The sequence below is a fragment of the Gadus chalcogrammus genome, chromosome 12, assembly GCF_026213295.1.
Source record: "Gadus chalcogrammus isolate NIFS_2021 chromosome 12, NIFS_Gcha_1.0, whole genome shotgun sequence".
NCBI lineage: Eukaryota > Metazoa > Chordata > Actinopteri > Gadiformes > Gadidae > Gadus > Gadus chalcogrammus.
This window is the reverse complement of record NC_079423.1, coordinates 10,468,479-10,483,092: the sequence shown is the minus strand read 5'-3', so window position 1 is coordinate 10,483,092 and position 14,614 is coordinate 10,468,479. Positions and strand designations below refer to the sequence as shown.

Genomic DNA, 14,614 nt, shown 5'->3' with positions numbered 1-14,614 from the left:
AATTAATTGCTTTATAACTTTTTGTGTATCTCATATCTTATGATAAAGAAAATTGGTTTCTTTATAACTTTTTGTGTATCTCTTATGATAAAGAAAATTGGTTTCTTTATAACTTATTGTGTATCAAGTATATTTTATGATAAGGTAAATTGATTACCTTATAACTTCTTCAATGCTTACATATATTTTATGATAAGGTAAATTGTTTACCTTATAACTTCTTCAATGCTTACATATATTTTATGATAAGGTAAATTGTTTACCTTATAACTTCTTCAATGCTTATATATATTTTAGGATAAAGAAAATTGGTTTCTTTATAACTGCTTGTGTGAAAGTAAATTGCTTACTTAGATTTTCTTATGTGTTAAGATTATGTGCCTTAAAATGTCTTACCATAGGGCTAACTGGTTACATTATATACATTTTTATGTAGTAAATTGAATGCTTAAACATGTCTCCTCGTGGAGAAACATTGGAGGAATACAAAGAACATGTGTCCCTTTAGACCCCATGATGTATGAACACAACTTCAAGCTCCTTGTGTTGCCCCTCGGGCAAAATAAGGGAAACTCTGGAACGTTTATCAAAGGATCTTTTGTTATCAGGAGAGTAAAACAGAGAAATCTGCAGAGAACTCTCACTCTCTAGCTCGTGCTCTCTGGGTCTTTTTGGTTCTTCTGCTGCTGGTGTGGTGCCGTGTGTTCTCGCTCTGCTCTGCTCCTGCTCTTCTGCTTCCAAAAAACAGCGGCCTTCATAGCAATAGGTTTTTTAGCTTAAAAAGACTCTGACACCGTAAGCGCTCGGTTCAGACTCTGTTTTATTTTTAGTTTAGATTTAGAAAATCCAACCTCAAGCTCCTCTTGACGAAAAGTTGGTGGTTTAGTCCTAGAACCGTCTTCCCGAAAGAAAAAGGCAGCTCTCGGGGTCGTGCGTTGTATTGAGGCACGAGAGTTTGCTTGAACGTAAAATTCCTGGGCTCCACTCGGGAAACGTTGGTAGTGTAGATCTAAAAACCCACCTGCCTTGAGCTCCTCTCGAGAATAGCTGGTGGCTTTTTAGTAGATTTAGTCATAAAACACCGTCCTCGAGCCACTCGAGTGCATTTGGTAGTTTTAATAGGATTCCCCTCCCCTACTTACAAGCGCTGCCTACCCCTCCTGGGTAAGGCTCAATTAGGATCCCCTCTTAGAATTAGCAATAGTTTAGGTTAAAAGTCCTGTCCATTCTTCATCTATTTTCTTCTTCTTTTTACTGTCTTTTCTTTTCAAATCTATACTCAGTTGTAAAAGTTATTTTGTCTATTGGACCTAATAATAAATCTACCTGACTACATTTGTAGTAGGTTAACTCAATCGTTCGAGTCCTTTTCCCTGTCGACTCCTCGACACAGGCAAAGCAGAACGACACGCGCTCTCCCAGCTGATCCCCTCACGGTGAGTGGCGCATTGTACAGGCAATGGTTGATTGTGACTGACGTGTATAGGGGGTGACAAGGCAAAAAAGATACATCATCATTTCGTGTTAACTATTATTATTGTATTCGAGAGACTTTGGTCCCGCTAAAACGGACGGGTCTGAATTTGTATTAAAGTAAAACTGTTGTGAAGGGACTTAACAGAGTGACCTGGGTCGGACCGTATCACGACTGAGCCGAGCCGGACCGAGCGCCTCCGTGAAACCGACGATTCACGGAGACAAGCGGGCTCGACCTAGGTTGGTCCCGGGGAGCGTACGTGCGACACCCAGACTCACACACACACAAAACACAAAGCACACCCCTGCGGAGCGGTGTGTGTGTGTCGTACGCGATCGTTCCTATAAATCACCGCGAGTGCGGTGTCCAACACTCGACATGGCGCCCAACGTGGGGCAGTAGCTAGTCAAAGAGACTAGGCAGTCCAGTGCACGAATCGCACACCTAAAATAAAAAAGACCGTAACTAATCCACGGACTAGGCAGTCTTGGTCTTAATTTTCGATCATTGATATTAATAAACTATAGTTGCATTGTGATTTGTTGTGGTTATTGATTATTGCTTGTGAGTGATCAAATTTCATCATTGATATTAATAAACTATAGTTGCATTGTGATTTGTTGTGGTTATTGATTATTGCTTGTGAGTGATCAATGATTGTAATCCTGTTGCGATTGTGACTTGATAGTTGTTTTTTCCCCATATTTGCGTCTTGTGAGGCTGTGACTAGACAAAGGACTAGGCAGTCTTGGTTTTGAATTGTGAGAAAATTGATTGATGTTCATTGGCATTGATAGCTATGATTGTTGTGTTTGGTTGAAATTATTGATTATTGGTTGGCAATGGTCGAGGGTTTTTGATTATATTACAATCATCAAGTTTTGGTTATTTCTGCTTGTTAGCGTGCCTAATACATTATTGGGGTTAAAGGTACCATCTCATCTAAAAATAAAGTAGTCTAATGAGATCGGTATTTGTGCTAAAAGTAACGTTACACCTTAATTTTATTTCTATTCGATTTAATTTTCAAGTTAAACTGGCCCGATTGGTCTAAAAAGCCAGGCCGTTTTGACTTCAAAATTAAAACAGAGGCCCGACTGGTCAGGAGAACCAGGCAGCCCTATCTAAATGGATTTAAAGAATAAATTAAGTTAGCCCCATAAAATAAAATAAAAAATAAAATAAATATAAATAAAATAATTTTATTAAAGGTACCATCTCACCTAAAATTAAAATAGTCTGATAAGATAGGTAATTGTGCTAAGAGTAACGTTCCACTTTAATTTTATTTTAATGTGATTTAATTTTCAAGTTAAGCGGGTCCGACTGGTCTAAAAAGCCAGGCCGTTTTTGTCTTCGAAATTTGATCGGAGCCTACTGGTCTAAAAAGCCAGGGCCGTCTCTGTCCTCGAAATTGAACGGGTTCTACTGGTCTAAAAAGCCAGACCGTTTTTGTCTTCGAGGAGAGAACGGCGCCTACTGGTCTAAAAAGCCAGGGCCGTCTCTGTCTTCGAAATTGAACGGGTCCTACTGGTCTAAAAAGCCAGGCCGTTTTTGTCTTCGATAATAGAACGGCGCCTACTGGTCTAAAAAACCAGGTAATCTGCTATATTATGTTAGGAGGCCTGACTGGTCCTAAAAAACCAGACAGCCTTACCTGAATAATCTTCTATATTATGTTAGGAGGCCTGACTGGTCCTAAAAAACCAGACAGCCTTACCTGAATAATCTTCTATATTATGTTAGGAGGCCTGACTGGTCCGAAAAACCAGACAGCCTTACCTAAATAATCGTTACGGATACAATAGGCTAGCCACCTGAAAGATATTAAAGCAGGTTAGTAAAGGAGTTATTTCTTTCTAAGGTAATATTCCACCGTAGCGCGCAGGTCTCTAACGGAGTTACACTTCATAGAAATAATATTCCACCTGGTGAAAAAAAAGGGTTTTCCCCCCCTTTATGGTGAATACGGCAGGTGACTAAAAGGAGTTATATTTGTTGAGAGTGATATTCCACCTAGTTGTATAGGTTGGCAACGGAGTCATTTCTTAATAGAGCTCGTTTCCCACCTGTTACAGAGGGTTTTTTCCTTGTTCCCCCCCCCCCCTTTTGTGGATTAACGCAGGTTGGCAAAATAAGTTATGAGCTAAATTTCCACCTGCTAGAAAGGGTTTCTAGCCCCGCCCACCCCCCCCCCCCCTTTTTGTGGATTAAAGCAGGTAGGCGAAGAAATTATTTGTTGAGGTTGACGTTCCACCTTGTCGTAAGGTTGGTAACGGGGTTGTTCTTAATAGAGATAATTTTCCACCTGGTAGAGAGGGTCTATCCCCCCCCCCCTTCATAGTAAATAGAACAGGTGGACGAAGGAATTTAATTTGTTAAGGGTGATATTCCACCTAGTTATATAGGTTGGCAACGGAGTTATTCTTAATAGAGCAGATTTTCCGCCTGGCCAAGGGGGTCTCCCCTCCCCTGGTTTATGAAGGTATTAAAAAAGTCATCTTTTGTCATGGAGTAATTTGGTTCGTGATAAAAGCTTTGTCTGTCTAGGAAAAAGTTTTTTCCCCTCTTTCCCCCCCCCTTATAGTATAGTGCAGGTGTGGCAGAGGAGCTATATTTGGCGAGGGTGATATCCCACCTAGTTATATAGGTTGGCAACGGGGTCATTCTCTGATATAGCATACTTTCGACCTGGTAATAAAAGGTTACCCCTCCCCCTATTAATAAAAAGGTTGCTAAAGGATTTATTTTTTTCATGGAGTAATTTGGTTTGTGATAAGAAATAACATTCTACCTTATAATAAAAGGGTTGGCCCCCTAAAGTATTGAAGCAGGTGGCTAAAGTAGTTGTATCTGATGAGGGTGACATCCTACCTAGTTGTATAGGTCTCTTGAGGATGCATTCTTGCGTATGACTAATTTCCGCCTGGTAATAAAAGGTTTGCCCCTTCCCTAGTTAGATAAAGCAGGTCTCATACGGAGTTATTTCTCGTCATGGAGTAATTTGATTTGTGATAAGAAATAATATTCCACCTGGTAAAACGGGTTAACCCCCGGAGCGTAAGTAAGATTAAGTATAGTTAGTTTGATAAGAGAGTAATTCTAGTCAAAGATAAAAGTCCATTAATAAAGAGGCAACCTGAGTTAAATAAATAAAAGTCCACTTAGAAGTTTCAATAAGAGATAGTAAAATAAGTTATCTTATCTGAAAACAAAATCCCACCTAAATATAGATTAGGTTAAAAAAAAGGAGTAACCTGTGTTAAAAGTAAAAATTCCCCCTAAAAGTTGCGATATTAAAAATAAAATAAATAAAAATAAAACATGAGCAGAACGGCTGCCTCTGAGATAGGGGAGCGAGATGCCGAGATAGATACCCTGGAGGACGGGGAGATCTCGGAAAGATATGATGAGCCTCAGGGAGGACCTGGACATGGAGGACCATGGAGAGCACCAACGCCACACGCCCTTTCCCCGGTCCCTCCTCGAAGAGACTCCCAGGTGATAGAGATACCTGGGTCCGGGGTACCAGGGCCATGGGCGCCCTCAGATTTCATAAGAGGACCATGGCAGGAGGGACAGGTGACCATATACCAGGGCGACCTGTGTAGCTGTCCCCTGCCCCGAGGACCAGGAGAAAAGGTTTACATGTTGAATCCCACCAATCCAAATCTAGCTCATGATTCGGGTGCCGCTCGAGCACTGAGGGATAGATTCCCCACGCTAACGGATAGATTTACTCAGGATCAAAGGCTAAATAACCGGCTACCATTCCACACCCCATCAGCCCACCTACAAACAAACAAGGAGCATGGACTGGTGGGAATAGTGCATTGCTGCTACCTCCCCAGGCAGGGGCACCAGACGGTCAAAGACCAACAGGTGGTGCTAGAGGAAGTGATGAACCTAGGAATACAGACGGTACTCGATATGGGAGACCCCCCCCCAATCAGGATTGTCCTGCCAGTGTTTGGAGGTGGTGGTTTCCAATATGAAACACATGCGTTTACCTTGGCCTTCCATAGACTGATCTGGGAAAACCCCACCATTCGCTTCACTTTGGTGACCCACTCGGTAGAAGAGTATGAAGAATTGACGGAACAATTGACAGATCGAGTAACTCTCGACCAACCCCGGAATAAAGGGACCCCCCAAGCCGAATTAATCTACGGACCACAAAGAGGGGAGCCAACACGACCGGGGGCTCCACCGGCCCAGGGGACCCAGGGTTTTGACCAATACAGGCCCCCCGCATATAACTATGGGGGTTCGGAACTAGTGGGGCCACACCATCCGGCATTCTGGGTCAACGCGGAACGGGACCATGATCCGGTACAACATCCAGCACCAATGGACATGGCCACCCCAGATCCAAATCCGGCTCCAATATTGGTAAGGCCAATCCCAGTTAGGGGACTGATCAACCCTAACCGTGGAGGAGACCCCATGCATAGTCAAGTGCAGAGGACTCATGACCTATACCCGGTACCAGACTATCGGTATCCCGAACCCCGCCGGCAACAAAGGGAAGAAAGTCACACACTCCCATCTCATAAACACCCAGAAGGGTCCCACAGATCCCTGAAGGCACAAAAGGAGGGACACCCTACCCGGAATCAAAATTCCGCCAAGGAACAATCAAAGTCAACGAGCAAACAAAGACCACAACCACCTTTCTTAGAAGAAGAGAGGTGTGAAGAAGAGAATGCAGGAGAGGAGGAATACGAAATGTATAACCCACCGAGAGGAAAGAGGCAGGGAGTGCCAGGATACAGGTGTAGGGATATAGACCCTGACAAATACCCGTGTATTAATGAAAAAACCTGTATGAATAAAATAGCAGCGAAGATTGATAATTCTAATGATGAATGTAAAAATGGAGTATTGAATGAAATTGCGGTGATACTACGGAGTGAATTTTTGGACGTCGGATGTATAAAATTAGCAATTATAGAAATGACTTGCGGTCATAAAAATCTATTTATCTGGAAAAAAGTTTTATATGCGAACATGATGTATCTGCCTTGCCCCCCCTTCTCTCACGATCAGCCTCACCATGTTGTATGTTGCTCTGCTGTAAACCCGGGGGGACTGGGAGGAGCCTATCAATTTCGCTCCCGCTTTAATGGGAGGATGTTGGGAACTAGTTCCACATTATTTAGTTAAAAGCGGATCGCGAAACAATAACTCTTGGACACACCTAAACCCTGTTTTTCAGATGGCAGGGGCGAGCGGATCACACGGCACCACCACCAAGTGGTCAGAGAACCCCCTTTATGAGGGCCAAGGGCCCGAAGGGCCACATTCAGAGTTTAGAGAACTAAACTTCAACAGGTACACATGTGACACCAGGAACATGTGTGAAGTGCAATACCAAATGTTTTCTCCCTGTATGGACAGGGTTGAAGAAAGATAAAAAAAAAATACAGCAAGGATGTAGCCAACCTGCAAGACCCAGAGGTTGTTAACGGCTATGTACACGGAGCAAAAGGTTCCCCAAGAGGAACCACATGAACCTGCTGGGGGTCACTGCAGCTCCACATTGGTGGAGCTGCCCTGACAACAGCAGGTGACGTTACACAAAGCATAATATACACCATAGGAGGGTGGATCTGGCCTCTAATAAAAACCCTCCTCACATGGTGTGGGTATGGCTTGCTGGGCCTTTTATGCTTAGGGGTCATATACTATATGATCAAAATAGGCCTTGGGCAACTCGTAAGAAATTTCTGTAGCAAACAATCGTCCAATGTAAAGAAGCAGGAGGAGAGTAATGCGTGAAGTAGGCCGGCCTATACCACATGATTTTATCTTAACAAACAGACCAACACATATAGACTCACAAGAGACAAGAATCAAGCTGCAGCCAAGTCCTACAGATTCTACCTTCACTCCACATCGAGCCCAGACAGAAGCAAAACTTGAGCAGCCCGGAAATCCTGATAGAATATGGCAAGCAATATGACCTCGACACCAATGGAGGGAGCAAACAATTGCACCCCGGGAGAGTCCGAGATCACTGGCTTAACCCAGGTAATATTTCGAACCATATTCTATAGAGACATGTTTGCTATAGTTATGTACTCTGTCATGGCCTGCTTCCACCTCTTAAAAGAAGGAAGGTTAATGGGAGGAGCATTAGCATTACTATACCTACTTAAGGCCTATGCAGCTTTTTATTTTACTGGAGCAATCATTCCATCCTACAATATTATATTCCTATATCAGATGTACCTACCAGTCAAGCTAAGGGGATGGACTTGTGTGAATTTTCTCATGTATGTTGTCTCCATACTAGGACATGCTATAGAATATTTAGGAGGGGAGAACAAGACACTCATTAATCTAGGAGTGGCTGTAAGCCTGGTTATTATCTACCTCACCTACTTAGACCAGCTCAATAGGAACTCCCAAGGCAGTCTACGGAAACAATGTGAGAAAATAGCTAGTCAGGTAGCAATAATGACCACAGCCTGTGTACTAAGCACGGTTGTTGAAATAGATCCGGCATGGGCTGTAATCTGTTATACTAATTATGTGGCGGGACGGGTAAAGAGTAACTAACATCTAGGGTCAGTGTCAAGAAGACTCTGACCAAAAAACTCCTTTCCCCTTTCCTATACTAATAAAAACTGTTAACTAATCACTGGCTTAACCCAGCCTATACAGCTAGATGGAGCTCCTGAAACCCCCACACCGGAGACAGGAGGAATGACTGAAAACAATAGCGGACCAGCTAGAGCTACGGCAGACACGGAGGTGGCTGGTATAGTAGAAAGCATGTCCAACGTTGTAATCACTTATTCTTTCGAAGAATGGCCCACCTTAGGTGGACCAAGCTATCCAACCCGAAAAAGGAAATCTAAAACACCCTTAAAAATCTCGGATGACACCCCACGTGACGTGGGATACATAGGAAGCACGTTAGCGGTAGAAATGCAAGAGGTAATCGACCAGGTGATGGAAGATCACCATAACAACCCAGTTCAAATTAACCCTGATGCGGACACCTCAGACCCCTTTTTCTTAGAATCGATTATTCAGGGAATAGGCGACCTCAATGGGGACAATAGAGAGTTGCCTCAGGGGGAACTCTCTGAAGCCCCCTCAACCGAAAGGAGGGTAACGTTTAACTTAGAAACTGAAAGCTCCTCGCCTAGCGACAATGACTGTCATTCTCCAGGCGAGGAGGGTGTTCACTGGGGAAATCTAGATAGAAACCCATATACTAGATATCGATGCGGCCCAGGAGACAGAATAGTAGTAGATAGTAAAACTAAGGGGGCCAGGGTGTTGTCTTCACTTTGTTCTCCCGTTTATAGCCAAAGGAATCTCCCAGCTAACCAAGGGCTAGCACCCAGAGAAGTAATGATCTATCAATGTCCGGCGAATACCCCCAGGGGCCACAGACTAGATGGGCGGTCCTTGAGCCGGGTGTCCCAAGCTCCCCGCTCAAGAAGGGAGCCTTATGACCTAACAAGGGGGCACGGCGACAACCAGACGAGACTCAGACAGCTTAGAGAGATGACCAGCCATAGAATTCCCTCTGCTGCATCTAACACTCATGCCCAAGGAGGACCAAACTTCAGGACTCGTGCGGCACCAAGAGACACCACTCCAATGCGGTCTCCACCCCTGATGGGCGTTGGGGCCCTTGTACAAGGCCACACTGGGTCCCGCTCTGCTCAGCGACCAGAACACTCCCAACATACTCGGAGGGAAGGCTCCCACCTCCCCTCTGAGATGGTTTTCCGGGAGCTAGGAGCAGGCAGGAACCAGCTGTACCAGCTCAAGGAGGGAAAGTGGTCCAGAACGAACAACAACAAGCTGAAGAACCCAGAGTGGGCCTTCGACCACATTCGCGGTCTCCGGTTGGGACCCCGAGGGTGGACCCATCTAGAAGAGGATTACCAATACATATGGCCTCTTAATTCCATCAGAGAAGCGGACCACCTGATGCCGTACTCCACTCTTGTCGCATCCTCCCCAGAGGAAGCCAGGATATATTCTAACCTGAGTATCATACACCTGTCCCGGAAGCTGTTTTATCATCTCCCCACAAAGAAGAGTTTCTGTATCCTGGAAAGCAGCAATGGACGACACATCATCTACTTTGAACAACCCAAAACCCCTAACATCTGGGGTTGGGCTCCTACTTCGGATGAAGTTGGACCCCCCAGGCCTTGGCGCACATAAACAGAGAACTGGGGCCCCCACAATGGCAACACCCACACACTAGTACACATACACTCACGCATACACCAGTACACATATGCACATATACTGATACGGCATAGGTGCATGGGAGGATGACGTGTGTCCCGATAGGACTCACTATATTGATGCACCTAGCCGTTCCAGAATCACTCTAGAATCATGCTGTGACACCATGTTTTCAACAAGATCACCATATATATTGTGTATCTCTTATGATAAAGTAAATTAATTGCTTTATAACTTTTTGTGTATCTCATATCTTATGATAAAGAAAATTGGTTTCTTTATAACTTTTTGTGTATCTCTTATGATAAAGAAAATTGGTTTCTTTATAACTTATTGTGTATCAAGTATATTTTATGATAAGGTAAATTGATTACCTTATAACTTCTTCAATGCTTACATATATTTTATGATAAGGTAAATTGTTTACCTTATAACTTCTTCAATGCTTACATATATTTTATGATAAGGTAAATTGTTTACCTTATAACTTCTTCAATGCTTATATATATTTTAGGATAAAGAAAATTGGTTTCTTTATAACTGCTTGTGTGAAAGTAAATTGCTTACTTTAGATTTTCTTATGTGTTAAGATTATGTGCCTTAAAATGTCTTACCATAGGGCTAACTGGTTACATTATATACATTTTTATGTAGTAAATTGAATGCTTAAACATGTCTCCTCGTGGAGAAACATTGGAGGAATACAAAGAACATGTGTCCCTTTAGACCCCATGATGTATGAACACAACTTCAAGCTCCTTGTGTTGCCCCTCGGGCAAAATAAGGGAAACTCTGGAACGTTTATCAAAGGATCTTTTGTTATCAGGAGAGTAAAACAGAGAAATCTGCAGAGAACTCTCACTCTCTAGCTCGTGCTCTCTGGGTCTTTTTGGTTCTTCTGCTGCTGGTGTGGTGCCGTGTGTTCTCGCTCTGCTCTGCTCCTGCTCTTCTGCTTCCAAAAAACAGCGGCCTTCATAGCAATAGGTTTTTTAGCTTAAAAAGACTCTGACACCGTAAGCGCTCGGTTCAGACTCTGTTTTATTTTTAGTTTAGATTTAGAAAATCCAACCTCAAGCTCCTCTTGACGAAAAGTTGGTGGTTTAGTCCTAGAACCGTCTTCCCGAAAGAAAAAGGCAGCTCTCGGGGTCGTGCGTTGTATTGAGGCACGAGAGTTTGCTTGAACGTAAAATTCCTGGGCTCCACTCGGGAAACGTTGGTAGTGTAGATCTAAAAACCCACCTGCCTTGAGCTCCTCTCGAGAATAGCTGGTGGCTTTTTAGTAGATTTAGTCATAAAACACCGTCCTCGAGCCACTCGAGTGCATTTGGTAGTTTTAATAGGATTCCCCTCCCCTACTTACAAGCGCTGCCTACCCCTCCTGGGTAAGGCTCAATTAGGATCCCCTCTTAGAATTAGCAATAGTTTAGGTTAAAAGTCCTGTCCATTCTTCATCTATTTTCTTCTTCTTTTTACTGTCTTTTCTTTTCAAATCTATACTCAGTTGTAAAAGTTATTTTGTCTATTGGACCTAATAATAAATCTACCTGACTACATTTGTAGTAGGTTAACTCAATCGTTCGAGTCCTTTTCCCTGTCGACTCCTCGACACAGGCAAAGCAGAACGACACGCGCTCTCCCAGCTGATCCCCTCACGGTGAGTGGCGCATTGTACAGGCAATGGTTGATTGTGACTGACGTGTATAGGGGGTGACAAGGCAAAAAAGATACATCATCATTTCGTGTTAACTATTATTATTGTATTCGAGAGACTTTGGTCCCGCTAAAACGGACGGGTCTGAATTTGTATTAAAGTAAAACTGTTGTGAAGGGACTTAACAGAGTGACCTGGGTCGGACCGTATCACGACTGAGCCGAGCCGGACCGAGCGCCTCCGTGAAACCGACGATTCACGGAGACAAGCGGGCTCGACCTAGGTTGGTCCCGGGGAGCGTACGTGCGACACCCAGACTCACACACACACAAAACACAAAGCACACCCCTGCGGAGCGGTGTGTGTGTGTCGTACGCGATCGTTCCTATAAATCACCGCGAGTGCGGTGTCCAACACTCGACAGTTGTTAGACCAGATAGCAACACTCCAAAATTCTCTCCACCAGAACAAACAATTTACAATGCGGCTGTCCAAAAAAACACTACGTACTCCGACACTGTAGGGGGCGTCAGGGTGGTATGGCCGTAAGCAATTAGTGCAGGCGCAAAACCAGGTTTTATACAGTAGCACATAAGGAGTGAGAAAGCTGCTGAGGCTCGACGTTACACTCTTACAAAAACAATCATTAGTTAGATATAAACGGCAGTAATTGATTCAGTAGTACTCCTTATCCATGTAAACGATCATTGTGACATCTGAATTCATTAATTATCTGAAATACACTGCGTGTGCGTGTGATGTTAAATGTTTGAACCAAGGTTAACGGTTAAAGTGTCAGAGAATGGGTGGTGATTTTTTGACGTCCTCCCATGATCTGAAGTGAGCGTGCGTGTTTGTGTTGGTGAAAGTTTAAGAAATGTACAACTGTCGTTTCAGCTCTCTGGTGCTCCCTGCTGGCAGTATCACTATACTGTCCTCATGTTTCACAAAAATAGTTTTGAGAGACGTTGTCAGTTTTTGTATGTTGCTTAAATCCTCCAAAGCGGTTGGCAGTAAACATCAGGTCACGGTACGCCACGGTAGGCCACGGAGGCAATGAGCTCGAGTTGAAAAAGAAAAAGCTTACAGCACCTGGTATTCCCAGGCGGTCTCCCATCCAAGTACTAACCAGGCCCGACCCTGCATAGCTTCCGAGATCAGACGAGATCGGGCGTGTTCAGGGTGGTATGGCCGTAAGCATTTAGTGCAGGCGCAAAACCAGGTTTTATACAGTAGCACATAAGGAGTGAGAAAGCTGCTGAGGCTCGACGTTACACTTTTACAAAAACAATCATTAGTTAGATATAAACGGCAGTAATTGATTCAGTAGGACTCCTTATCCATGTAAACGATCATTGTGACATCTGAATTCATTAATTATCTGAAATACACTGCGTGTGCGTGTGATGTTAAATGTTTGAACCAAGGTTAACGGTTAAAGTGTAAGAGAATGGGTGGTGATTTTTTGACGTCCTCCCATGATCTGAAGTGAGCGTGCGTGTTTGTGTTGGTGAAAGTTTAAGAAATGTACAACTGTCGGTTCAGCTCTCTGGTGCTCCCTGCTGGCAGTATCACTATACTGTCCTCATGTTTCACAAAAATAGTTTTGAGAGACGTTGTCAGTTTTTGTATGTTGCTTAAATCCTCCAAAGCGGTTGGCAGTAAACATCAGGTCACGGTACGCCACGGTAGGCCACGGAGGCAATGAGCTCGAGTTGAAAAAGAAAAAGCTTACAGCACCTGGTATTCCCAGGCGGTCTCCCATCCAAGTACTAACCAGGCCCGACCCTGCTTAGCTTCCGAGATCAGACGAGATCGGGCGTGTTCAGGGTGGTATGGCCGTAAGCAATTAGTGCAGGCGCAAAACCAGGTTTTATACAGTAGCACATAAGGAGTGAGAAAGCTGCTGAGGCTCGACGTTACACTCTTACAAAAACAATCATTAGTTAGATATAAACGGCAGTAATTGATTCAGTAGGACTCCTTATCCATGTAAACGATCATTGTGACATCTGAATTCATTAATTATCTGAAATACACTGCGTGTGCGTGTGATGTTAAATGTTTGAACCAAGGTTAACGGTTAAAGTGTCAGAGAATGGGTGGTGATTTTTTGACGTCCTCCCATGATCTGAAGTGAGCGTGCGTGTTTGTGTTGGTGAAAGTTTAAGAAATGTACAACTGTCGGTTCAGCTCTCTGGTGCTCCCTGCTGGCAGTATCACTATACTGTCCTCATGTTTCACAAAAATAGTTTTGAGAGACGTTGTCAGTTTTTGTATGTTGCTTAAATCCTCCAAAGCGGTTGGCAGTAAACATCAGGTCACGGTACGCCACGGTAGGCCACGGAGGCAATGAGCTCGAGTTGAAAAAGAAAAAGCTTACAGCACCTGGTATTCCCAGGCGGTCTCCCATCCAAGTACTAACCAGGCCCGACCCTGCTTAGCTTCCGAGATCAGACGAGATCGGGCGTGTTCAGGGTGGTATGGCCGTAAGCAAATAGTTCAGGCGCAAAACCAGGTTTTATACAGTAGCACATAAGGAGTGAGAAAGCTGCTGAGGCTCGACGTTACACTTTTACAAAAACAATCATTAGTTAGATATAAACGGCAGTAATTGATTCAGTAGGACTCCTTATCCATGTAAACGATCATTGTGACATCTGAATTCATTAATTATCTGAAATACACTGCGTGTGCGTGTGATGTTAAATGTTTGAACCAAGGTTAACGGTTAAAGTGTCAGAGAATGGGTGGTGATTTTTTGACGTCCTCCCATGATCTGAAGTGAGCGTGCGTGTTTGTGTTGGTGAAAGTTTAAGAAATGTACAACTGTCGGTTCAGCTCTCTGGTGCTCCCTGCTGGCAGTATCACTATACTGTCCTCATGTTTCACAAAAATAGTTTTGAGAGACGTTGTCAGTTTTTGTATGTTGCTTAAATCCTCCAAAGCGGTTGGCAGTAAACATCAGGTCACGGTACGCCACGGAGTCAATGAGCTCGAGTTGAAAAAGAAAAAGCTTACAGCACCTGGTATTCCCAGGCGGTCTCCCATCCAAGTACTAACCAGCCCCGACCCTGCTTAGCTTCCGAGATCAGACGAGATCGGGCGTGTTCAGGGTGGTATGGCCGTAAGCAATTAGTGCAGGCGCAAAACCAGGTTTTATACAGTAGCACATAAGGAGTGAGAAAGCTGCTGAGGCTCGACGTTACACTCTTACAAAAACAATCATTAGTTAGATATAAACGGCAGTAATTGATTCAGTA

General features: G+C 43.8%; 4 non-coding genes across 4 annotated transcripts; all 4 read right to left on the bottom strand.

Annotated features, from left to right (window-relative positions):
- Positions 1–12,431: 12,431 nt before the first annotated feature.
- LOC130400715 (5S ribosomal RNA) lies at positions 12,432–12,550 on the bottom strand. Its single transcript, XR_008903191.1, has one exon. It is a non-coding gene; the product is annotated as a 5S ribosomal RNA (ribosomal RNA).
- Positions 12,551–13,079: 529 nt separating this feature from the next.
- Positions 13,080–13,198, bottom strand: LOC130398351 (5S ribosomal RNA). The gene has a single exon (XR_008900925.1). It is a non-coding gene; the product is annotated as a 5S ribosomal RNA (ribosomal RNA).
- A 529-nt stretch (positions 13,199–13,727) lies between these two features.
- Positions 13,728–13,846, bottom strand: LOC130398349 (5S ribosomal RNA). Its single transcript, XR_008900924.1, has one exon. It is a non-coding gene; the product is annotated as a 5S ribosomal RNA (ribosomal RNA).
- Positions 13,847–14,365: 519 nt separating this feature from the next.
- On the bottom strand, positions 14,366–14,484 carry LOC130401232 (5S ribosomal RNA). The gene has a single exon (XR_008903697.1). It is a non-coding gene; the product is annotated as a 5S ribosomal RNA (ribosomal RNA).
- Positions 14,485–14,614: the final 130 nt, after the last annotated feature.